The sequence below is a fragment of the Geotrypetes seraphini genome, chromosome 8, assembly GCF_902459505.1.
Source record: "Geotrypetes seraphini chromosome 8, aGeoSer1.1, whole genome shotgun sequence".
Classification (NCBI taxonomy): domain Eukaryota; kingdom Metazoa; phylum Chordata; class Amphibia; order Gymnophiona; family Dermophiidae; genus Geotrypetes; species Geotrypetes seraphini.
In genome coordinates, this window is record NC_047091.1 from 151235607 (window position 1) to 151262641 (window position 27035).

A 27035-nucleotide genomic window follows, 5' to 3' on the forward strand; every position below is an offset into this window, starting at 1 on the left:
AATGTACCTGGGACATGCCTAGGGTCATAAGGAGCAGCATGGGATTTGAACCCACAACCTCAGTGTGTTGAGGCTGTAGCTCTAGCCACTGCACCACGCACTCTCATGCTTTATTAAACAATTTAAAGAGCTGCTCTATTTTTTTTCCTTACTGGAAGGGACTTTCAGTTACCAAATTAAACCTAACAGCGGAGGAACTTCAGGCTATTTTAAGCAGCCTAATTGAAAGATTTAACTTTTAAAATAAAATGACTTCAAAGCTAGAACGGTCCGCTTTGTGAAACAGAATTGAACAGGTTCTCACCTCTTTCTTCCTTATGACAGATTTTTAAATAGCTGTGGGAATTTAAACTTGCATTTCATTCCTAGCACTTGCCAGGACATAAACCCAGTCAAGACTGAGAAAAGCAACTTGAGCTTTGATTAATAAGAGTTCTGTTTTCTCAACACATTCAGCTTATTAACATAGCATAGATGCCAAACCCCTCTTTAGGTTGTAATGAGCTTCTGCATTGGCGTTTCAGAGATCTTAACTGAAAATGGTGCTGTCCAAAAAAATAAAATAATAATGCACCCTGTGGATCTGTAGTGCTGTTCTATTCATTACTTGCTGGCCCTCAATTATACCACCCAGAGGCCTTGGGGTCCATGCTTTATTAAACAATATATATTGAGAATATTTTTTGCTTATACTTATCACCCTCTTACTCAGGGATCATGCAATCCTATTCAACACTAGGCCACGAATTATTAGGAAAGGGATGGTAAATAAGACCAAGAATAGTATAACGCCTCTGCCTTGGTGCGACCTCACCTTTGAGTATTGTATTCAGATTTGGTCACCATATCTCAAAAAAAGATATAGCAGAATTAGAAAAGGTTCAGAGCAACTAAAATGATAAAGGGACTGGAACTTCTCCCATATGAGAAAAGACTAAGGGGGGTTAGGGCTCCTCAGCTTGGAAAAAAGACGGTTGAGGGGGGGATATGATTGAGGTCTACAGATTCCTGAGTGGTGTAGAACGGGTACAAGTGAATCGATTTTTATACTCATTCAAAAAGTACAAAGACTTGGGAACGCTCAATGAAGTTACATGGAAATACTTTTTAAAAGAAATAGGAGGAAATACCTTTTTTTTCACTCAATGAATAGTTAAGCTCTGGAACTAGTTTCCTGAGAACTGGTAACAGTAGTTAGTGTAGCTGGGCTTTAAAAAGTGTGGACAAATTCTTGGAGGGAAAATCCATAGTCTCCGATTGAGACAGTCACGGGGGAAGCCACTGCTTGCCCTGGGATTGAGAAGCCTGGAATGTTTCTACTCTTTGGGATTCCAGAATGTTGCTATTATTTGGGTTTATGCCATGTACTTGTGCTCTTGATTGGCCATTGTTGGAAACAGAATACTGGGCTAGATGGACCACTGGTCTGACTCAGTATGGCTATTCTTATTTGGAAGATCTCAGTTCAATCGTCGGGACTCTTCTAGCTAGTCAGGTTTTCAGGAGATCCACAATGAATATGCACGAGATAAATTTGTCTGCACTACTTCCATTCTGTGCAAATCTATCTCAGTATGGATGTTCTGAAAACTTGTCTGGCTAACTGTGTCCCAAGAACTGAGTTGAGAACCAGGAGGCAGCTCCCTCAATTAACTTTCAGGCCTGCATGCTCTTCCTTCCCTGAAATTTTTGATAGGTAAACTCAACAGTTACGATCACTCAATAGCCTGTAAAAATGCATAAAAGTGTGAGAATATTCACGGGGGGGGGGGGGGGGGGGGGGGGGGAGGGGGCTTCTTTGAGTTGTTTAGTTGTCAGAACCTTTTTTTTTTTTTTGCTTGGATTGTAGCTGCTCTCTGCTACCCTCGGAAGAAGCTACCACCTAGTTTACATGATGGCTAAGCTGGCCCTGCCCCAGGCTTCCAAAATTCTGCAGCCATGTGAGCAGCTCTACAGTAAGCTATCACAAAACGTATTACCAGCTAACTGTCTCACCGCAGAAGCAAATAGCTTACCCTTAGCCCACTGACTTTCCTCTGCCCTGCCAGTACTCATGTTGTTTGGCATTCTCATTGGTTTGCTCTCTTTCTCTCATCCAATCAAATATCCACCGGAAGGAAAGAAAGCCAGTCAGCAGAGCTCTGAGGAAGGGATTCAAAATAAGGGGGCAGCAAATCAAAGAAGAGAGAGACACGCGTTGGCCTCATTGCAGAAAACTGTACTAAGCTTCACACACAGCATTGTAATATAGTCCAGTGGTTCCCAACCCTGTCCTGGAGGACCACCGGGCCAATCAGGCTAGCCCTAATGAATATGCATGAGAGAGATTTGCATATAATGGAAGTGGCAGGCATGCAAATCTGCTCCATGCATATTCATTAGGGCTTTCCTGAAAACCCGATTGGCCTGGTGGTCCTCCAGGACAGGGTTGGGAACCACTGATATAGTCACTAAAATATATATATTTTTACTCCCGGTACAGTAAACTAAGCATGTGAATTACCACGGTGTTAACAAATAGGCACTGTCTGAAAAAAAACAACACAAACTTCCAAAATAAGGAGTAAAATACCTTCCTTCCTGTGTGAGTGTGAGCAGGGATTGGTTCAGACACTGACAGAAATGGAAATATTTATATATCAAAATCTATCTATCTCAGACCTCCCCAACCTGACCTTGGTTCCCTTGTGGAACCTCAAGTCCCAGGACACTCCTGATCTCCCCGACCCCATAAAAATTCCTAAGAGCCCAGAAGCCACATGTCTCTAAATCGCCCCCCCCCTTGAAGATTTCCTGGGGGGCTCTGTGGCCTCTGGTTCTCAACTTAAGAAGAACATAAGAACAGCCTTACTGGGTCAGACCAATGGTCCATCAAGCCCAGTAGCCCGTTCTCACGGTGGCTACCCCTGCCTCAAAGATTTCCTTAGAAACCTATGAGACACCAAAAATATGCTAGGGGCCCATGTGCCCCCCCCCCCACCTCCCATTGATCCCTCAGAACCCAACTATCTCTCCCTCCCTTTGGAACTCCTCAAGTGCACGCTAACAGGCTACCGCAAAACTCCAATTATTAAACGGGAACGGGTACAGTCAGTCACTCCTTTCCCAAAATGGCTTAAGTGCCTTACCACCTGCTGCTGGGCTGCAGCCACTTGATTTTACAGCAACGGGAAAGGAGGAGCATAAGTGCTATTCCAGTTGTTGGGGGAAGAGGAGCGGTGGAATGGGGGAGGAGATGCAAGGGTTCAAGTAATTTAATTAAAGAAGGCTGGCAGGGGTGAGGTGGCAACAGGACTGTAGTAAGAGCTGTGTCAGCAGTTGTAGCCACACAGAGTACAAGAGAGGAGGGGGCATCCGGGGGCGTGAGCAGAAGTCCATTTTTTTTTGTATACATGTCCTCTTATATGTTCTCCCTGTACCTCCTTTTGGACGTTTTTTTGATAATGGACATTTTCCCTGCTTCTACTTTCAACATTTAAGGCCTTAGGCCAAAAGGGGACTTAGACGTTTTTTTTGATTATGCCCCTCTTAAGTCTTTAACATGAGCTAAGGCCACTTTTAGTGCTGCCTGGAAATGGCCGATTTTTCTATTTTACCTATAATGGCCATGCATTAATTTTCCCATTAGCACATGAGACCTTACCACCACCTATTTCTAGGTTGTAAGGGCTCACACAGTAACCATGTGCTAATCAGTTATGCAGTAATACCGTGTTTCCCCAAAAATAAATTTTTGGGGAATCAATGCCCAATCACAAACCCACAGCATCTTTCTATCCCTCCCCCACCCGCCGCACAGCCAAATCCCCACCGACCCTTCCAGCAATCCCTCCCTACGCCGACCACGAGACCAACATACCATTACCTTCTTCCAAACGGCAGCATCGTGGCAGCAATCTAAATGGGCTGCTTCATGCCTTCTACCGCTGGGGCATTGCTGTGCCGTGTTGCTGATGACATCATCAGTGATGCAGCAGAGAAATGCATGAAGGCATGAAGCAGCGTGTTTAGATTGCTGCTGCGATGCTACTGTTTGGTCTCACGGTCGCTGTTGGGAGAGATGGGTCGGCGGGGGAGAGTAAGCTGGGGCAGGAGGAAGTGCTGCTGCCTGCGAATCCAGTGCTTCAACTAGGGCTTATTTTTGGGGTAGGGCTTATATTAAGACATACCCCCCCAAATTATGCTAGGGCTTATTTTCAGGGAAACACGGTATAGCTGCGCTAAACAATTAGGCCCGGACTCTGCCTTTTGTCCGCAGCTGCCTGAACAGCGGCCGCCAATCACATGTCAATCACACAACAGCGACGGGTGCAGAATCACGCCTCCGGCAAAGGTAGGTGCCAGAAATGTAGGCCAGGGTTTTCCAGGCCTACATTTTCAGCGCCTACTTTCAATGTGAATCGTGCCTCCCTAGGCACTTCAGGCCACCTAACGCAACTTCCAGAATTAGCCACGCCCACAGAGGCTTTAGGTGGCCTAAAATGCCTAGGGAGGCGCGATTCCAGTGCCAATCTTTTAGGCACCTTGAAACTCAGTTTAAAATGTTGTTTAAACCAGGGCTGTGGAGTCAAAGTCGTGGGTACCAGAAACTGAGGCGTGGGAGTCGAAGGATTTATCTACCCACTTTGCAGCCCTGATTTCAAAACATATAGATAAAACCAGGGCTGTGGAGTCTGAGACAATTTTGGGTACCTGGAGTCGTGGGTACCAGAAACTGAGGAGTCGAAGGATTTATCTACCGACTCCACAGCCCTGGTTTAAACAGCATTTTTTTTTTTCTTCCTACTGAGCTTGGGCGCCTAAAAAAAATTCAGCATTGGTTAGAGAATCTGGGCTTCAGTGCTTAACACACATGCTTTCCACCCCTGGGCTCACCTCCCCCCCCCAGGGATAAAAAATAAAAACTATCTTTTAAGACATGGGTAGCAGGTGCACATGTAAAACTACCGCTGGACGCCTGAGCTTTCCCTGTTAGCCTGCGGTAAGCTATTGCAGCTCAGTAAAAGGGCCCCTTAAGGTGGCAGCTCTTACCGCCTCCAAAATAGGAGGCCGTAAATGATCCTGTCTTAATTTTTTTTTAAAATGGCTCACACCAGTGCCAACAACACATGGCCAGAAATTCAACAGAAAAAGGGGTATTTCACAGCTGCACTAACAATGGGCTTAGCACATGGGAAAGACCAGCATAAAGGTGCACCACCTTGCATTAGGGCTGTTTAAAGTCACAGTAAGGCCTTAATAAGCCCCCCCCCCCCTTAGTAGCTTTTTTTTTTTAAACCACATTTCTCATATCAAAAAATGAAAGAGAGAGATGGTGAGTCAGTTCTTTAGCTTTGAATTTTGCAATCCTGGGGGTGGGGTTTGGCAATTGTCTAAAATGATACAGTTGATGGTTTCTGTCGTTCTCAGGCACAGCCTAGAACTGGCTAAGACTAAGTACTGAGTTTACAATCCTTGGACATCAGAGCTCTGGCTACCTCTCTCTCTACGTCGTCCCCTATTGTGATCGCGTTGGTTTTGAGCAGAACCAGCCTGTGCAATCAATTCCCTTCCATTCATTCCAATAAACCCAGTTATCACCCAGGCTAGTTTTGTGCATTTTCTCGGTGGTTTCTGGAGGCGTATAGACGTGTGTGAAGAGTTGGGGGGGGAAGGAAAGACGAAACATGGCACAGTAAATTAAAGAAAAACTAAGTACACCAAACATACGCAAAGCTGTTCATTCTCGTATATGGTAGGTGGGGGTGGTAGGCATGGGAACGTGTGTACTGCACATCCCTTTCGTAAATTCTTCCATGATTGCAATGAGCGCGGTTTTCCTCTCGGCCCTGGCCAGTTACTTTCCTCTCACTGAGCAAAGCGCGCCTCTCTTTTTTTTCCATTCCCTAAAAGTTTCCCAGAACCGTGCCTGCGCCCTTGAACATGTATAACTAGCCGAGCCGCCCTTCCTCGTGGCCCCTTTCCCTTCGTCCACGACTGGCTGAGAAAGCGGCGAGAGCTCGCGGCTCCGGCGGGACCAGAAATAGCAGAGCGGTGACGGCTCCGGCTTCCCCGGGGGGATTAGTCACGACGGCTGGCAGCCAGCACGCTGACGAAGAGCGCGGTTTATATAGATCATGATTCATGCGGCCCGCCGGAGAGCGAGCACGTCCGGCGGCGGCCGATTGCAACATCTCTCTCGCTGGTTTAGCGCGCGCCCGCTCGCTCGCGCGCGCCACTGCTGCTTTCCATGCAAATCTCCGGGCAGCGCTCGAGCCGGCGGCGAGGAGCGCTAGCGCGAGCCCCCGAACTACAGAAATCAAAAGCCTCGGGCTATGGTGGGGACGGAGCGTGCCGAGGGAGGAGAGCGAAAGCGCCGCTGAAAGGTAAGGTGCCGGGGAGGGACGGCGACCGACGGGCGGGAGGGGATGAGGCTCGGGCAGCGGGAGCGGCACTGATGAGAGTACACCCCCCTCCCCCCCCCCGGGCGAAACTCGTGCCTGAGGCTTGTTTTGTTTCCTGCCTTGGTTTGCCACAGGATGGCTCTGGGGTGCCGTGAATAGTTTGTTCTGGGCATTATCACCCGGAAGAGGAGGGGGGAGGGGTATGTTTTTGTTTTCTTTGCCGAGGAAAAAAAAAAAAAGCTAATTTTAGCCATTGATAGTTATCAACATGGGCTTCTGCTTAAGATCTGTAATTTTATCACTAACTCGTGTCACATGTCCTATTCTATGCAGTGAGCCCTAGTTACTAATTACTGGGGTTAACAGTAAGATAACACGTTTTAACAGTAGCCCACGTTGATAACTTTTACCGCCCAAGTTGAAATCCTGCTGCTTCTTCTTCTCATTATGACATTGGACAGGTCACTTAACCCCTATTATTACCTCAGGCACAAAGTTAGACTGTAAGCCTTCCAAGTTAAGGAAAACGTGACTTGTGGCTATTACTGGAAAAGTATGAGCTAAATTTAAAATAAAAGCTATGCCAATTAAGTAATGGGGTGGGGGGGGGCAGGTGGTGAAGAAAAATTAAAAAAAAGTTATGAAGGGCAGACTGAAGCCTGGTGAGGAGGAGACTGTGTTTTGTTGTACCTTGTTGGCAGTTCTCTGCTCCAGATGTGGAGAGGCACAGTAGGAACAAGCAGCTCATGTGCTTTGTATCTTCTTCAGGACCCTTCCAAGATGATCTGACTGAGATAGGGAGAAATGTTATGAGATTATCAACAGTGAAAGCCGCCCAGAACTTGGAAGGGTGGTGTTTTGGTGGGGTTTTTTTTTCCTTTCATAACTAATAAAACATTCTAGCAGACCCAGACAACTGTTATGCTAAACTTGTCATGATTACAGCAGACCCAAGTTTAATCAGTGGGGATTTTTGGATTTCTTTTTCCATTTAAAGGTTACTTAGTTGCCACTTGGGATATCAGTTTTATTTGTTTTAACTATATACACTGGGGTTTTTTTTTTTTTTCTTTCTTGTTAAGGCTGAGCAGAATTCTTTTAAAAGATCGAGGGCAAAAGTGAGCAGATGTTGCTTGTTACGGGATACTTAATAATAGAATGTAAGGGGTGAAAGCTAAAGAACAGCCCTTGTATTCAGACTGTTCTCATGTAAATCATGGATGGCAATAAACAACTGATCCATGCAAATAAAACAGCGTATATCCATAGGTGCGCCATGGATTTGGAGCAGCAGCAGTGACCCAGGCCATTATCGGAAGAATTGGAAGCAGTGTCAACATCCATACTACCTAATGCTCATCCATGTTAAGCTAGAGCCTTGCCAGAAAATTAATAATAATAATAATAACAGTTTATATACCGCAGTACCGTGAAGTTCTATGCGGTTTACAAAAGAGTAAAAGAGGTACAAGTTGATTGAATTTAAAAGAGATTAAGGAAAGAAAGTGGTAATAGGACAAGAGAACCGTTAAGGAGAAAGAGATGAATGGGTCAGTTGTCTAGATACTTTAGGAACAAATAAGTTTTTAGGCGCTTTCTGAATTCCTCATAAGTAGTGGGCGAGAGTAATTGTTCTAGATCTTTACCCCATAATGCTGCCTGATGTGAGAGAAGGTGTTCATGGTGGTTTTTTTTACTTCTAGTCACATCACTGAAATACAGTCATTATAATTTACATGTTTCATGATTTTATAAGCCAGCTGGAATTCACCAGAAAGATTTACTTGGTATATTTTGAGGTACAAAAAAAAAGAGAGGCACACCAGAGATGCAGTGGGAATCTAGGGAAGAAGAAAAGAACCAGCCAGTGGCTGAAAAGTCAACAGAAAGTTTATTAAAAGCAACTTTTAGTTAAAAAGTACTTCATGGTCCTAGTGTGTGTTGTTAAAAACACATGTTTCGGCAACAAACTGCCTGTACCAGGGGCACACTGGATCTTTTATCATAAGGACAAACCTGTTTTAAGAAGTTGTTAGAGTAAGTCATATTGGTCTCAAGGAGTCCAGTGTCAACAACTTTTTTTTTCCTCAGGAGTGAATTAAGCAGGATTAGGGCTCAACGCATCTTTAATGCACATTAAACACTAATCCCCCTCTTTTACTAAGAAGCGCTATGCTTTTAAATGTGCGGTAAATAGCGCGCGCTAAACGCTAATGCGTGCATGTTATTCTATGGACGCGTTGGCGGTTAGTGCATGCGTTGATTTAGCGCACCTTTTTAAAAGAGGGCCTGACAGCGCATGCGTTGATTTAGCGCACCTTTTAACGTGCACTAAATCAACGCATGCGCTAACCGCCAACGCGTCCATAGGATATGCACACATTAGCGTTTAGTGCATGCTAATATTTACCGTGCGCTAAAAAGCACCTTAGTAAAAGAGGGGGCAAATTCCAATGGGTATAAAAAGGGCTTTCGAATTTACTGCGTGCAAATTCCCTTAATGCTATCAGGGGCCCCTTTTGCAAAGCTGTGGTGATGCTGCCGTTCCAGTAAATGCACCAAAGCCCATAGGAATTGAATGGGCTTTGGTGCATGCTGCTGCAGCTTTTTTTTTTTTTTTTTTCTTCCCCTTATAACCCCATTGTATTATGTAATATCTTTCTTCTCTCATGTATTCTTTCCCCATGCTTCTCCAATTCATGATGTAACTTCCTTCTTCTTGCATTTTGTAATTCGCTGATTGTCCAGCCTTCTTTCTATGTGAACCGCCTAGAAGTCAGTTTGACTATGGCGGTATAGAAAAATAAAGTTATTATTATTATTATAAAGACCCCATAAAGGTGCATTAAGCCCTAACTGATATCTTGGTTGTGTTATATTTCCTTATAAAAAAAGCTTGAGTGTGCCCTGATGCAGGCAGTTTGTAACTGAAACATGTGCGTTTAGTAATACTCGATAAGACCATACAAGCACTTTAAAAAAAACAAACTGAAGGTTTCTTTTTAATCCATTTCATTTACTTTCTCACTAACCCCCTCTTTTACAAAGGTCCGCTAAGCTTCGCGCGCTAAACACGTGCTAATCGTTAACACGTGCCTGTTATCCTATGGACACGTTAGCAGTTAGTGCATGTGTTGATTTAGCGCGCCTTTGTCAAAGAGGGCGTAAATCTAAGTGCAGCAAACCACTGGCTAGCTCTTTTCGCTGCTTTTTTCTTCTTCCCTATAGTCTGAAGTGCAGCTTGCTAAGTGAAACATTTAAAATAATAGATTTGGGCAAAGTATGGTATGTTCCAAACCCCCCCCCCCTTTTTTTTTTTTTTTAATTCTTTGTTGAACATTTCATTAGTAGCTGTAGGAGGGAGTTGGTTGTTTCATGCAGCATAGTGGGGCGTGATGCTCAACCCCTATGGCTGGTGGGAAGAGGAGTGTTTGTGTGTCAGCCTCACGGTATTAGCCGTGAAATTATGGGATATTGTCGTTCATATCATATTGACCCTCTGCGGAAGAACAAACGGCACAATTAAGTGCCATCCAAGTCACAGTGAAAAGTAGGAGAGCGTTTCAACTACCTGCCTTTTGACACCACCAGAATCTTAGCACTCTGGTTCATCTAATGGAAGCCCCAGCTTAGACTACTAAAGTTTAGAGATAATTACTGAGTGTGAAAAGGAGACATATTTTCCAAGAGGACGCAATGGCCAAGAAGGGGCTTTTCTACTTAGTCATTCTCACAATGAAAAGGTGAGTCAGCTAAGTTTGTGACTGGTCTATTCTGATTCATTCACTTCTGTTCGAAGTGTTCTCCCCCTAAGCTCCTCCCCGTGATCTCTGTTCATCAGGCAATCCCCTCTTATCTGTACCCTTCTCTTCCACTGCCAACTCCAGAATTCGTCCCTTCTTTCTTGCGGCACCATATGTCTGGAACAGACTGCCTGAATCAATACGTCGTGCTCCCTCCCTAGCAGTATTCAAATCCAAGCTAAAAGCCCACTTTTTTTGAATCTGTTTTCAACTCTTAACTCCCACCCACTGTATCATTTCCTCTACCATAATCTCCCCAACCCTGAAATGTCCTGTCTAAATTTAGATTGTAAGCTCTTTTGAGCAGGGACTATCTATTGTATGTTAAAATGTAGCGCTACGTATGCCTTTCAGTGCTATAGAAATAATAAATAGTAGGAGAAGGGAGGGAGGCGACTGAAGAACCACCTGCCATGTTTGATTTTGATTGTGTCCAAAGTGGGATGTACAGTATTGCTTTGCAAGACAGAACCAATATATTACCATGTAGGTTAAGGGGGGGGGAGGAATCACCTTTTAGCTAACAGAATGCAGATTAATTGTATATTCTGCATCATGTTTCTGCACCATGTCTCACAAATATTCTGTGCAATATCTGGACAAATATACAAAGGATTTGAAGACTTGGAAGGTAAACATTTTAGGATAAGAACAAATCCACACAAGTTGAATGTCAAAATCTTACCAGTCAAAAAAATACATCCAAAACATAGCTGATGTAAGGGATATCCACATATACACTAAAAAGGTGGAGAAAAGACCTTAGTGGTGTCACATAGGATAAGGATACTTTGTGAGACGCTTTACAGGAGTTGGCGATTCTCGGCACATTGGACCTTTTGGTTTATGATTTTTTATTCCATATTTTTTGTGGCATATTTTTCAAACCTTTTTGCATATTGGACCCCTGACGAAGGTTTGTCCGACACACGGACCGTGTCGGGTCCTTTGTTTGGGAAAAAGGTTTTTATAAATTTATATTTGTCACAATAAATTCTGCCTGCATCTTGTACACATCTGCAGTTGGTTTTTGTTTGTTCCACATAGGATAAGGTAAACAGCATATCCTAGAGACAACCTAACTTCAAAAAGAGTTTTGAAGTAGAAGCCACATCCTTGGTCATAAAAAAAACTCCACTTTAAGCTGTCTGTCTCACTTTCATTCAAACTGTCACTTTAATATTAATTCAAGACAGGCCTTCTTAGTGTAAATGTGGATATCCCTTGCATCAGCTATGTTTTAATGTATTTTTTTTTTTTGATTGGTAAAAGCATTTTAAGATGCCACATTCAAGTAATAAATAGGAAGACGTTTTATTTCACTCTCAAGCAGCAAGTTACGTTAAATATACAGAGGGGGCATTTTCGATAGGATGTTTAAGGCCGAATTTGGACGTTTCCTACAAAACGTCCAAAATTGGACTTACAGAATTGTCCATTTTTGAAAATGCTAGACATCCAAAAAATTCATTTTCGAAAATCGTCTAGTTGGATGTCTTGGCCACCAGGGCATCCAACCTCAAAACACCTAACTTTATTCCCCATTTTTGACCACAATACCATCCCAAGTTGAAAACAGCCAAACAAAGCCCTTTTAGATGTGCCAGTTAATGCTATCTTTTGGACATCTTATCTTTTTTGAAAATGAGCCCCATAGTGCGTCATAGGCACATTTATTTCATGTACTTCTCAAAGGACAAGCATCATTAAGAGTCTTCCATTAGACTGCATCTGTCAGGTGACAAATGGGAAAAGGCAGAGAGGGACAACATTTTGTGCTCATTGGCCCAAATTCTAAAAATGGCTTCCTAAGTTATGCACTCAAATCATTGTGCACAGCTGATTTGTGTGTACAGCTTAATTGTTTAACAGGCCAATCAGTGCTGATAATTGGCTATTGACACCTAATAATTGACGCTGATTGGCATTAATTAGAAGTTGTGCATCACTTTTAGTGTGAACAGATAAACGAAACAAAGGAGAGCTTCTTATATATAACAAAAGGAGACTTTCAACCAGAGAGGTGCTCAGAACCTTGAACAAAGATGGTGAAAACGCTAATTGTTTCAATGCTCTATCATTGCGTTATCTCCGTTGGTAGAAAGAAATCTGTGAAAAACTTGTGAAGTAGGCTTAACTGGTGTCGAAAATATATATAGTATAAACAAAAATAACTTTAACGTTTTCAATAAATAAACTGAAACTTAGCTTGCACGGGTGGTTAGGAAGCGGTCTCACTCCAGCAGGCTCTAACGCGTTTCGCCGTTGGCTTCCTCAGAGAGCCTTCAAAAGCTGGAACAGAGTGAAACTTCTTCCTTCCTCGTCACCCATAGTTACATCACATATCAAAAGGAGTGTGGTCAGGGGAGGAGCATGGATGGATTGCAGGCTTCCTAAAAGTTAGGTGTACTGTTTTAGAATATGCCCGAATTGAACTGTGCACAACTTGCACATACACCCTTATTCTATAACTTTATGACCAGATTATGATGCCTATATTTGGCACCATAATCAAGGATGTATAGCGATGCCTAACTTCAGAATCTGCGCAACTGTTTTTTGTTTTGTTTTGTTTTTTAAATTGGTGCTGAGTGTTAATAACTCTCAACAAATGGACAAACAAAGGTGTTGCTCATTTGATCTTAGCATTCGTGAAGAGGCATAGGGTATGGAAGTCTTATCTAAACATATAGGTGCTTTGAAGAATTCTGTTTTGAAGGTTATAAAGCTATCTTGTATGTAATCCAATGTGAAATTGGAAGCCAGTATGCATTCTTCAGGAGGGGAGTAACGTGGTTGAATTTCCTAGATTTCATAATTTTTATTGCCGTATTATTTTTTTCCCCAAAAAATTGTTTATTAGATGTTTAAGCAAAAAGACAACTGAAAACACAAAGGAAAATGCAAAAGTCAAATACAACCATAAGTCATGAAAACTCTCATAGACACATAGATACAATCTAGCTATGAACAAAAAATCATCCTGCAAAATAAGGAACCATGAACAATGCTAATGCCACCCCCCCCCCCTCCGACCAGAACAACTCACCACCCTAACCTTATTGCCGTATTCTGAATTATTTGGAGTCGTCTGAATTCTTTTTGCGTGATTCCCTTGTAAAGTGAATTACAATAGTCCAGCTTTGAGATCAAAAGAGAGTGTATTTAAAGAGGTTGGATCCAGGAAATTTGCCAATGATCATATCATGCATAGTCTGTAAAAACTACTTTTAACAACGGTACTGAACTGATCATGATAAGTTGGTTTGTGGTCTATGATAACACCAAGAATTTTGATGGATGTAACTGTTTGTAGTGGAGCATCTTTGAGACAAATTGGAGAGGTCATGGTTAATCCATTTTTCCATGGGAAGAGCATAGTTTTGACCTTGGGGATGTTCAAAACCAACATCATATCACTGAGCCATTGACTGATTTGTTCAATTTTCTGGTTGATACTGTTTATTCATTGAGGTTTTCTGGATCTAATGGATGAAGCAGCTGTATGTTATCAGCATAAGCATATATAGAAAATCCAATAGATTGACCGAATGTCATTAACGATGCCAAGAAAACGTTGAATAGGCGGGGAGATATAATTGAATCCTGTGGTATATATCATGTGTTAGCATAAGTATTGGATGATGAATTATTAAAGATGACCTTGGAAGAACGATTGGAGAGATATGACCGAAATCATTATAAGACTTGATTGGTAAAACCTATGGAGAAGAGTCTTTTGTGAAGTAAATGATTATCTATAGTGTCGAAGGCGGCAGATAAATCATGCGAAATGAGAAGAATCGATTTATGATGATCCAAGAAATATAAAACAGTTGTTATCAAGTCTAACATGGAATGTTCAGTTGAGTGATTCTGTCTAAACCCAGTCTAATTTGAGTGCAAAACTTTAGTTTTCTCAATGAATTCCGATATTTGGTTGAAAACGACCTTTTCTGTTATTTTAGCAACTAGGGATAGTTGGATTTTTCAAGTGGGCTTTCTTTTCTATAATCAAATGAACAGATGATTCTTTCCAAGATTTTGGAAGAGACCCGGATGATAGACTGTTTGAGATTAGTTTTTGTCGGAAGAGGCCAAAAATAGAGAAGAAACGCTTTAGGAGAAAAGGGGGAATCAAGTCTGAACTAACTTCCTTCATATTATTGGTTTGAAAAAGTCTTTGAATGTCACTTAATGTGAGCAGGGTGAATCTGGAACATTTGGAAATCAGTAAATTAGAGTCAGATTCTTCAGCAGTGGGATCATTTTCTACTTTTGATTGAATGTGTTCCCTAATGCTATTTATTTTTTCAGTGAAGTAGTCGGCGAGATCCTGAGCTGTGAGTTGGTTACCTAATACTGAGTCTTGCTTTTGGTTAGATGGAGTTATTGATTTTAGAATGGAATAGAGTACTGATGAATTTCTTGCCTTGGAGATACGCATAGTACTTCTTGCCTTGGAGGTTCGCATAGTACAGTACTTCTTTTTTGCTTGATTAATTTTAAGTTTGTAATAGTTTGTATGTTCCTTATATTTTGTTAAATTGGTAAGAGTTTTTTTGAATTGCCATTTCTGTTCTAAGGATCTAAGTTGTTTTTAATAAGTGCTAACTCGGAAGTATACCAAGGATTTTCGATCCTTTTGGGAGGAATGATACGAGTGGTTAGCGGAGCTAGACTGTCAAGGAGAGTGCGGATGGCTATTTCCCATGCTGTAATCTGGTCTTCCAGAGGAATGATGGAGAAATCCTCTATTTTCATTTGAAAGAATAACGAGATAGAAGAGATAGTCAAGTTTACTGTAATCTCTGTGAGAGACTGATTTTGGTAAGATGAAAATCTTGGTTGACTTGGTTGTTTTTTTTTAAATTCTTTATTGATTTTCCAACTATCAACAGTTCAATAAACAAGTAGATGTACATATAATTCAAGAGAAGCACATTCATCTTGCAGAAATACATGAGCAATCATTTATACCCCTCCTGCCCACCCAAATGACTAATCAAGAAAAACACAAATACATAGATTCCTTCAATAACCTTTCCCAAGTTAAATTAATGGTATATCCCCACCCCTCCTGGACATGTATACTCAAAGGGCTAAAATTAAAATCAATAGTCACTCCTTACAGAATTTTGTCAATGGTTTCCAGACATCCTTAAATTTCTTAGTTGACTTTGAATGATAATTTATTGTGATTAGAAAATGATCCGTCCAGAGAACCGGTTGGATCAATGGAGGAGAAAAGTGAAACGCAGAGAACTGGAAGTTAGAATCATGTCCAAACTATATGTCCTGCTGAATGAGTTGAGTTAGCTATTACTGGAGGTAGATTTAGATTTGAGATGCGATATTTCCTTTCTCATCAAAGTGAACATTGAAGTCTCCTAAAATCACTGGGTTAAGGGAGGATGTATTGAAGTCGAATAAGATGGATTGCAGAAGGGTAAAGGTGTCACAGCTGATTGGAGGGGGGACATGAAGTAGAAAATCGATCCGAGGGTTGGAACTTACTTTGAATTGAAGGAATTCTATGGGAGATCTTGCTGGTGAGCATTCAGTATCGATTACTAAGGAGTTCCTATGAATTACTGCGAGTCTGCCTCCTTTCCTCCCAAAGCGATGATTGTAGAGATATGCAAAGCCCTGAGGGCAAGCATAAGAGAAATAAGCTTCGTCTCCGTCCATTAACCATGTCTCAGTTATACAAAGAAGATCTAATGCGTTTTGAAGGATCATATCCTTTACTATGTGACGTTTACTTTTAAAGGATCTTGAGTTGATCAACCGTATTTTGAAGGACTTTGGAAAAGTGTGGTTAATGGGGTCAATTGATCTTCAATATATGGGGGGACTCAAGAATGAACTGATTTGGTAGAAGTGCACACTGATGAAGAATCCATATCGAGGTAAAGAAAGGAGAGGGATAAGAATAGCAAAATAGTTAATGTAGGATGTAAAGTATTGCAGTTTTTTAATGCGTAAGAAAATTTAAAATTATGTGCGCACTTGGATTGCACACGAAGGAGTGCACCAGGGAGCATTACCTGCTCCTTAAGTGTGCTCCTTTGGCGTATGCCGCAAGGAACTCCAGTACATGGCAGCGGATCGAGAAGGAGGCTTGGAAGATCTGAAAAATGAAGGTTACAAAGAGTTAAAGGCCACAAACAAAATAAAAACAACAATTAAAATGCCAAAGGTTATCTTCTTGTGATGGTGGAATGTGAGTCTATTAGGTGCACAGGTGATGTGCCACAAATAGACTATGTGGATATGTGCTGCAAGGAACTCCAATATACCATCACCTTAAGCACAGCTAGGCGGAATTCTATAAGCAACACCTGGTGGTTGATAGATAACCATGCTGAGCGATGCCTACAATGTAAGTGTCCATGAGTGCTATTTATAGTATCTTGACCTTATTACCTAAATATAAAACATTTGCAGACTAAAGATTAAAGAATACTAGCACTTAGGTGGTAGGTAAACAGATGTAAATGTTATGTATCTACTCGGGCCCCAGTTCTTTAGCCTAGATTTTATAAAATCATGCTTACTTTATAGAATCAAGCTTAGTGGTGCCTAAAGGGGGCTTAGATGTCAATAGCCATCCTAACCTTAGGCGTACCCTATTTATGCCAGGGTTGTCTTGGCATAAATGAGCGTGCTAAGGCGCCTACATGAAAAACACGCCCATGATCTGCCCCCTAACCATGCTTACTTTCTAGTGGTCGCCTTGGATTAGACACCTACCTCAAAGTGGTAGGCGCCTACCATCCAATTAAGTGCAATTTACATCAATTACAAGGTGCGAATTGTTAATTATCAGCACAGATTAAGCCTTTAATTAAGTTAGGTGCCTAATTTTAGGCATTATTTATTGAATCAGGGCCAGACTGTGCTGTTCAATAATTTTGGCACACCATTTAGGGGGAAATTCTATAAATGACACTCAAAATTCGGTGCCAGAAAAAAAAAAATCATCTCTATGAGCAATTCATATAGACTCACGCTTGGTGCCAGACTTATGCTTGCTGAAACTTAAAAGAACAGACCAGTGGTCCATCGTGCCCAGCAGTCCGCTCACGCGGCGGCCCCCAGGTCAAAGCCCAGTGCTCTAAATGAGTCCAGGCTCACCTGCGTACATTCCAGTTTACCAGGAACTTGTCCAACTTTGTCTTGAATCCCTGGAGGGTGTTTTCCCCTATAACAGCCACTGAGGCAGTATTCTGTGAAAGTGTGTAATTTTCTGAATGCCCTTTTATTTATTAATTATTAATTTATTCAATTTGCTATACCGTTCTCTCAGGACAGTTTACATGAATTTATTCAGATGCTCAAGAATTTTTCCCTGTCTGTCCCGGTGAGTTCACAATCTATCTAATGTACCTGGGGCAATAGGGGGATTAAATGACTTGCCCAGGCTGTGGCTTTAACCAGTGTACCACACTCACCCCCCCCACCCCCCCCCAGCATGCCTATACCCCTCTCTTGGCCACACTCCTTTATGAGTTACCCACTATAAGAGTTAAACATCATGCTTTATAGCAGTGGTCTCCAATGTGTAGCCCCAGGACCACATGCGGCCCCCAAAGTCTTCCATTGTGACCTTCAAACAGTTGGATGAAATGCTCTTCAAATCCTGTAAATGCATTAATTTCAATTTTGTCCACTGGATATACAACTGCAAACAGTCTCTTAAGTGTTTTTCTTGGGTGTCTCATTTATGGAATTTGCTACTGTTGACAACCCAAAATAAAGTGAGTTTTTCAAATATATCCATTAAGTGTTGTAAAACTGATAATTTTTAACGTTTAATACCCGGTCTGAACAAGCAGGTCAAGGTAATTTACAAATTTAGTAGTATGTGTAAGCTTGAAATCTTTTAGGTGGCCGTAAGAACTTTCTCATATTCACACTACAGCCCTTTACATGAAAAAGGTTGGAGACCACTTGACTTATAGAACTGTGCTCAAATTTTAATGGTACCGATTAATATCAAGAATTGGGTGGTTAGTAACCAATTAATTGATAATGGGCTTGTTAACCAAGGTTTGGCATGCAAGTCTAGGCACCATATATAGAATCTGGGGGCAGTGTGTAAATGTGAGGGGGCATACACAGGGGCAGAACATGGTCAGAGCTTCCACTTAACCCTTTCAGGACCAATGGACATATTTGTCCCATAACTTTAAAATCCTATAAATTTTGATTGGGATAGTCTACAGTTCTAAATTTGATATGTACGGATTCCATATGATACTGCCTTTATGTAAACAAACTGGTTCCGACATTCATTCATTAGCGTCGTTGCTAGACTGACGAGAAGATTCACTTGCCACACTGTCCATAAGCCAGAAGTGTGATTTTTTTAAATAAAAATAATGATATTTCACAAAAAAAATCAATTTTTTGGCATCTGCAAGCCCTTTTTACCATAAAAATGTCGTCAAAACCACAAAAATTGGCCTACGATCCTTATGGTCCTGAAAGGGTTAAGAACATAAGAATTGCCATACAGGGACAGACCAAAAGTCCATCAACCAGTACCCTGTTTCCAACAGTGGCCAACCCAGGTTCCAAGTACCTGGCAGAAGCCCAAAGAGCAGCAACATTCCAGATCTGAAATTGTGATGTCATAATGTCTCATTCCACCAATGCCTAAGAGCCAACCTCATCAGTGATGTCACAATGGATTGATTGCCCTATACTTGGCTCACATAAGAACATAAGAATTGCCATACTGGGACAGACCGAAAGTCCATCAAGCCTAGTATCCTGTTTCCAATCCAGGTCACAAGTACCTGGCAGGATCCCAAGGTCTAAAACAGATTTTATGCTGCTTATCCTAGGAATAAGTAGATTTCCCCGAGCCATCTCAATAATGGCTTATGGACTTTTCTTTTAGGAAATTACCCAAACCTTTTTTAAACCTTGCTAAGCTAACTGATTTCACCATAACATAACAACAGATTTCTAGACCGCATAACCCTAAGTTCAATGCGGTTAACAAAAGTTTATGCTGAGAGAAAATACACATAAAGAAACATTCTCCAGCAACGAATTCCAGAGTTTAATTGCACGCTGAGTGAAGAAATATATTTTCGCCGGTTTGTTTTAAATCATCTATTTGGTAGCTTTATCACATGCCCCCTAAACCTAGTATTTTTAGAAAGAGTAAACAAGTGATTCACATCTACACATTCCACTCCACCTCTATTATATCTCCCCCGGTCTCTTCTCTAAGCTGAAGAGCCCTAGACACTTTTGCTTTTCACCCTAGGGAAGTCACATCCTTTTTATCATTTTCGTGGCCCTTCGCTATATCTTTTTTCTAATTCTGCTATATCTTTTTTCAGATACAGTGACCAGAATTGCACACGGTATTCGAGGTGCGGCCATACCATAGAGTGATACCATAGAGTGATTCCTTTCGTAACTTTTATAGAATACGTTACATTAGGTGCGCCAATTTATGGCTGCTATTGGCATGATGTGAGTGGGTATGCCTAGTTGTAGGTGCATAGAAGCCAATTTGCACTGAAGTTCTGTTATGGAATCTTGGCACTCGGATGCTGTTGCATCTAGGAGTGGAAGCGTGGCCTAGTGGTTAGAGCTGCTGCCTCTGCACTCAGATGGTGGGTTTGAGACCAGCACTGCTCCTTGTGACCCTGGGCAAGTCACCTGACCCTCCATTGTCCCGGGTACCGCAGTTAGATTTGTGAGCCTGCTGAGACAGAAAATGAAACTACCTAGAACACCCAATTACCATTCAGTGTAAACTGCTTAAGATAGAAACCAGGGGTGTCAAAGTCCCTCCTCGAGAGCCGCAATCCAGTCGGGTTTGCAGGATTTCTGCAATGGATATACATTGAAAGCAGTGCATGCAAATAGATTTCATGCATATTCATTGGGGAAATCTTGAAAACCCGACTGGATTGCGGCCCTCGAGGAGGGACTTTGACCCACCCCTGATAGAAACAGTATATAAATAAATAACTTTGTTGCCCAGTTATAGACTTGCTCCCCAGTGTGTTTTAATCTAAACAGAAAGCATGAGAGTGTAATGGCAGTTAGATCCTTAAACACTTACTGGACAGACTGGTTTTGCCCTTTTGTTTTTATTTGTTGTCATGTACTGTATTCCTGTATCAACGTGTATAGTGCACTCTAAAAGATGAACTGGTTGTACAATGCTTCATTTAGTTGCTCTGTGTTCTTGATTGCTCTGCTCTTTAACAACGAAGGAACACTGATAACAGTAGCAAGTTCAGTAATTTCCCTAAACAAAAATATATCACTAGGGTTTGTTTTTTTCCCATTCTTTTTTCCCATTCTTAATTACCAAAATGCCTTTCTTAAGAATACTGTATATAGTTCAGTATAAGCTATCTTCTTGACCAAACGGCCATAGCCAAATATCCCTATGATGGTTGCCAGGTGACGCGATTATTTTTCTTTCCTGGATAGGCACTTTTAGTTTTGATTTTATTACATTGCACGCATAGACTTGTAATTGTGATTTTCCTCAGGCTAGCCAAAAAGCCCAGCTCTAGGCATGCGGTGGAGATAAAGCTATGGCTAGATCAGACGGTCTGGCAAAACCCTACCAGTGGTTCAGTCCAGACTTTGATTGAAGAGTTCCCATTTTATGTTTCTAATGCAGGGGGTTCTCAATCCAGGCCTGGATGCACTACAAATGGTTGTTAAGACTGTGTGAGTCACTGTGGGCAGATTTTTTTTGGGGAGGAGGGCTGATTTTAAAACATTGATTGATGTGCCAACAAGTTTGTATGCAAATGAGGTTCACAGAGGTTCGCCATAATCCCATCTGATCGATCGTTCAGAAAGTGACTCAAGTGCAGAACTGACAAGAGAAGCCTGAACAGCTGAGCGGGGAAGGGCCTAAGGTCTTGATTGACCTCCCACTCCCAAGGGAGGGGCCTTAGATGTCTGAACCAATCAGAGCCTTAGGCTCCTCCCAGTATATCCCAGGATGCACCGGGCAGAGGGTCTAAGGCCTTGATTAACCCAGATGCTTAAGGACCTTCCTAGGGGGCGTCTGAGCTAATCAAGGACTTAGGCCCCCTGCCTGGTGCATCCTGGGATACACTGGGAGAAGCCTAAGGCACTGATTGGCTCGGACATGTTTGTGCCAATTGGGGTCTTAGGTCCTTCTCCATGCAACCCAGGATGCACTGGGAAGGGGAAGGCCCACCATTTTGGAGAGGCAAACCTGTGAGCAGGAGGGCTGGACATCTCTCCTGCTGTCTTCAGATAAGGTACAGGGGCAGGTCAGAGGGGTGGGGGTTTTAAGGCAGGAGGGAGCAGGCATCCCTCCTGCTGGATTTTTTTTTAAGTACGGGGAGTGGGGAAGGCGGAGGCGGGGTCCTGGCATGGAGAGGTTAGTTCCGTGTGGGGGGCATCCAGTGCCAGGAGGGAGTGGGCATCACTCCTGCTGAATTTTTTCAAGGTTCAGGGGTGGAGAAGGGGAGGCAGTTCCTGGCAGGGGGTAGTTCGTGGCATGGGGGTTGGTTCCGCGGTGGGCCACCTAACAGCAGGAGGGAGTGCGCATACTTCCTGCCGCTCTATAAAGGTGAAGGGTCCAGTTAGCTGAAGCAGGAGGGAGTAGGCATCCCTCCTGCCTTTCTTTATTTTTGTTCTGGGGTGTCATTGGAGGGGGGGAGGGGGGACTGGTGCATCTGTGCCCATAAAAAAAAATATGGCAGACTTCATCAGTTTTTACATAAGAACATAAGCAATGCCTCCGCTGGGTCAGACCTGAGGTCCAGCAGTCTGCTCACACAGCGGCCCAACAAGTTCAGGTTCAGGACCTGTGCAGTAATTGGGGTCATTATTAGCCATCACCAAATTTAGTACATGCCTTAGCGATGTTAGGCCATTGGTCGGAGTGTTCGTTTTAATATTAATGACCTCATTTTAATACTAATCAGGTCATTTGCATGGCAGAGTCGGAGAATATACAAACACATGGAAAAGCACACGGTGAACCATTGTGTACACTGGGGTCGGCAAATTAAAGTCGTTGGTTTAGCGACGATCAGAGAGTTTAGTGCATCCGGGCCCCATTCCTTGGGACACATCATGCCAGTCTGGTTTTCGAGATATCCCATAATGAATATGCATGAGATGGATGTGCATACAGTGAAGGCAGTGTATGCAAATTTATCTCATGAATATTCATTGTGAGCATCCTGCTCTTGGAATAAAGCATGTCAGTGTGTCCCCTATCTGTTTTGCGCTGTGTGCTTTCAAATCTCTGTGGTTGTGTTCCAAGATAATTCTGCTGCATGGACAAAGTGATCCTTTCTGTATTAGTAACACTGCCAAAGTACTCGTACCTTTCTTTGTTTAAAAACCCACACATGCACCTCCCCTAAAGTAATTATTGACAGTATTAACCTAGGTCTGTTTAAAACATGCTCTGAATAACTGAAAGGACAAGCTCTAATGTGTACCTATTTATAAAGGAAATGCTTTTGTAAGAATTGTAACAGCTGTTTATTTTTAGAAGACTAATTATTTGCCCTGTAATTTAGTTAATATGTTTCCAACCAGCCTGATAACAGAGCACACAGCTGCCATGGGTGAGATTTTTCGTTGTGCCTTTTCTAGAGTTTCTTCTTGTTGTCACATACCCTTGTGCTCAAAATCACGATGGAGTCAAGGAAAGAAAAGGGGAAGCATGACAAATTTTCACTCTAAAGTTGATTTTTTTATTTTAAGTAATTGAGATCTAATTCAATCTGTGCTTTTTCTCCGTTCTTTTTTTTTTTTTAAATCGCCCCAGGCAGCTTCTCTAATTCTCTGGCAAGTTTTCCTGATACTCCAGCGTAGAAGGTTGAAATACCGTATAACTAATTTCAGTGGTGAAGCAGGGGTGGTCACAGAGAACTAGATTCATTGTGGTCAGGGAAAGCAGGGCTTTTAAATTTACTGCAAACCAGCATGATTCGGTTTTACAGATTTTTTTTGGGGGGGGAGGGGGGTTAGGATGACATTTTATTAAAACACAGCAGATCGCAGTGATGAAAATATAAACAATATTAGCTTAACATGGCCATATTTTGCCCCTCTTGGGGCTGCATCAGGGACTGAATCACACTGTAAAATAATTAACTACATGAATTACTAAATGGCTAACAAAACCACAAAAGCTCTACTTAAAATATCAGTGATAATAATAAAATATTACATCATCATACAGCTAATCCATTGCTGCTCAGTATAAAAACTTTAACATACCCCAGAAAATGCTAATCCAAGATCTCATTAATCTGGCAGTAACTGGCTGTTCTCAAGTATCTGGCAGTTACGAAAAACAAATGCACAGTATGACAAATAGTGCCAATTATACAACATTGTTATAAAACAGTTCAAAGATGACATTTTATAAAGGCAGAATTGAGGGGAATTCTATAAATGCCACTAAAAAATTGGCACTGGGAAAAAAAAAACCGGTGCTAAACACGATACTTTAAAGGGCGTGTGTGTACTTTATTTAGAGTTGTACTTAACGCTGATTTCCACACCTAATTTTGGGCACCAAGCTTATGCCTGCTGAAACCTGCTGCAAATGCTGGCACCTTAATTAGGCACATTGAGGCAGGAAGAAACCTCTAACTATATAATGCCACTGTACAGAACCATGGTGAGACCTCATCTGGAATACTGTGTGCAATTCTGGAGGCCACATTACCGTAAAGACGTGCTCAGAGTTGAGTCGGTTCAGTGGATGGCCACTAGGATGATCTCAGGGCTCAAGGGTCTCTCGTACGAAGAAAGACTAAACAAATTGCAGCTCTACACTCTAGAGGAACGCAGGGAAAGGGGGGACATGATTGAGACATTTAAATACATCACGGGACGTGTCGAGGTGGAAGAAGACATCTTCTTTCTCAAAGGACCCTCGGTCACAAGGGGGCATCCGCTCAAACTCAGAGGAGGGAAATTTGATAGTGACGTAAGGAAGTATTTCTTCACAGAAAGGGTTGTAGATCACTAGAACAAGCTTCCAGTGCAGGTGATCAAGGCCACCAGCGTGCTTGACTTTAAGAATAAATGGGACGTCCTAGTGGGATCCCTACGAGGGTCGAGTTAAGGAATGGGGTGGGTCAGTAGAGTGGGCAGACTTGATGGGCTATAGCCCTTTTCTGCCGTCATCTTTCTATGTTTCTACATGTGCAACCTTTTGGAAGGCCACTGGCACATGAGTGGCCAACCCCCCCCCCCTCCCTTTGAGTTACCTGCTAGTAGAGAATGACACGGGGACATATTTTTCCCTTCCTCACAGGAACTCATTTTCCCATCCCATTCCAGCAAGTTCTTTGCGCCGGAAGTGGCCTTTGATGTCTCTATGCCCTTCTGTAGGCTATGTTAAAAAAAAAAAAAGAAAGAAAGATGCAATTCTGATTGACACGTGGCAGGTGCCGCTTCCAGAATCAGGCCCTAAAGGTGCATAGTATCTGATACCAATTTTAAAAGTGGCTCCAGAGTGAAAACTGAAAACAGAATAACTGACCATACAGACGTGGCTTAATGGAATTGAGTTAGCTTGGCTTTAGCAAAGAGTGGTCTTGCTTTACCAATTTATTACATTTGTTTTTAAAAGGTATAAATAAACATAGGGTCTTTTTTTTCAAAGGTATGGGAAAAATGGCTTTTTACCATGCCCTTGCACAGGCCTTTCTCTTTCACTAAGACCATTTCTTTCTGCAGTTGGAAAATTTCCAATATCCAGCATTAATGGCCATGCGTTAATGTTGCCATTAGTGGGTGTCGATTAAAAAAGATTAGCACTTGAGTCCTTACTGCCATCTGTTTTGTAGCTGAAAAGAACTTGCATGCTGATTATTTGTTTATTTATTAGGATTTATTTACCAGCATTTTTAAGGCATTCACTCAAGGTGGTATATAGCATTAAAACGCCCACTCTCCACTGCCAGACACGCCCCCTACCCCCACAAATAAATAATTTTTTAAATGTGGTATGCGTGCACTGTGCAAACCTGACACCTCAGCGTGTTCCACAGTAAGCCTTACTGCAGCTTGGTAAAAGCAGCCCTAAGTGGATGAAGGTGAGGAGTGGTTTGTTTGTTTATTTATTTAAAAATGTATTACCCACTGCATCCACTAGTTCTGCGTGGGTTACAATAAAAACATACACAAATTTTTTTAAAAATCATAAAGTCCAAACCCCAGTTGATTAATGCTGGGTATAATACCTTAGGGCTCCTTTTATCAGTGAGCGCTAAGGGAGTTAACGCGTCGGACATTTCATCACGCGCTAACCCTCACAGCTAGCCAAAAAACTAACGCCTCGTCAATGGAGGCGTTAGCGACTAGCGCGGCAGGCGGTTTAACGCATGGTAGTCCGCATGTTAAACCACTACCGCGCCTTGATAAAAGGACCCCCTTAGTGTTTCCCACATAGAATAAACTCTTGATCTATAAGGAGGAAAAAGGCCTCAGAAGCCGCGAGGCTGTGAAGGAGAGAGCTGTGTACACTCACTAGCTCCCCTGCACACTTCTATCATTGGCCACAAAAAAAAAACTATTTTCTACAAGCGTGTATTTTAAGTGTAAATTATGAACACACTGATAAGCACTTTTCCACACTTTTTTTTTTTTTTTTTTTAATCTTAGTGGAGTCCTGCCCGGGATCAATTTTCTCTTGCTGTTATCGCAGATCCTTGATACAATACAGGCTTGTAGAAAAGGAGGTTTTTTTGTGGCCAGTGATAGACATGTACAAGGGAGCTAGTGCATGTAAACAGCTCTCTCCTTCACAGCCTCGTGGATTCTGAGGCCTTTTTCCTCCTTATGGATCAAGCATTTATCCTATGTGGGAAACACTAAGGGCTCCTTTTACAAAGATGCGTTAGGGCCTTAACACGCGGATTAGCGTGCGCTAAAATGCCACGCGCACTAGCCGCTACCACCTCTTCTTGAGCAGGTGGTAGATTTTCGGGTAGCGCGCGCTAATCCAGTGCGTGCGCTAAAAACGCTAGCGCACCTTTGTAAAAGGAGCCCTAAGGTATTATACTTAGGATTAATTAACTGGGGTTTGGACTGTATGATTGTATTTCCTAAAACTCCAGTTCCTCCATTTTTTTGCGAATTCGAGTTTGCAATAAAAAAAACACAAAACCAACCACAAAACAACAAATCAGTAATCGAAGAGCATAACTAAAAACAACCTTAGCAGCAGAAAAACAGACACCAACTCCAGTCCTTTTTTTTAACATATTATTAGTGAATTACAGAAGTGTCTTCAAATGTTTTCTGACCATTAGTATCCCAGACAAAGTTCTGGTTGATGTAGCGCAGTGGTCTCCAACTCAAACCCTTTGCAGGGCCACATTTTGGATCTGTAGGTACTTGGAGGGCCTCAGAAAAAATAGTTAATGTCTTATTAAAGAAATGACAATTTTGCATGAGGTAAAACTCTTTATAGTTTATAAATCTTTCCTTTTGGCTAAGTCTTAATAATAATATTGTAATTTATAGCTCAAAAGACATATGATCAAGAAACTTTTATTTTACTTTTGTGATTATGATAAACATACCGAGGGTCTCAAAATAGTACCTGGCGGACTGAATGTGTCCCCCGGGCCGCGAGTTTGAGACCACTGATGTAGCATATCTGGATTTTCTGACAATATCTGTCAGAAGTCCCTCACGAGAGGCTACTCAGGAAATTTAAGCCATGGAATGGGAGGCAATGCGCTATTCAGGATTGGCACGAGAGACTGGTGCCTTGAGCCAACTACTGCATCAGCACAACCCCTCCTCCCCCTCCCGCCCTGCTGCTTTTTGGTATTTT

General features: G+C 42.2%; 1 protein-coding gene across 13 annotated transcripts in view; it reads left to right on the top strand.

Moving 5' to 3' along the window:
• The window catches only part of NCOR2 (nuclear receptor corepressor 2), an 844184-nt gene that overhangs the window by 506466 nt on the left and 310683 nt on the right, over positions 1 to 27035 (top strand). The gene's annotated exons all lie outside the window — the stretch shown is intronic.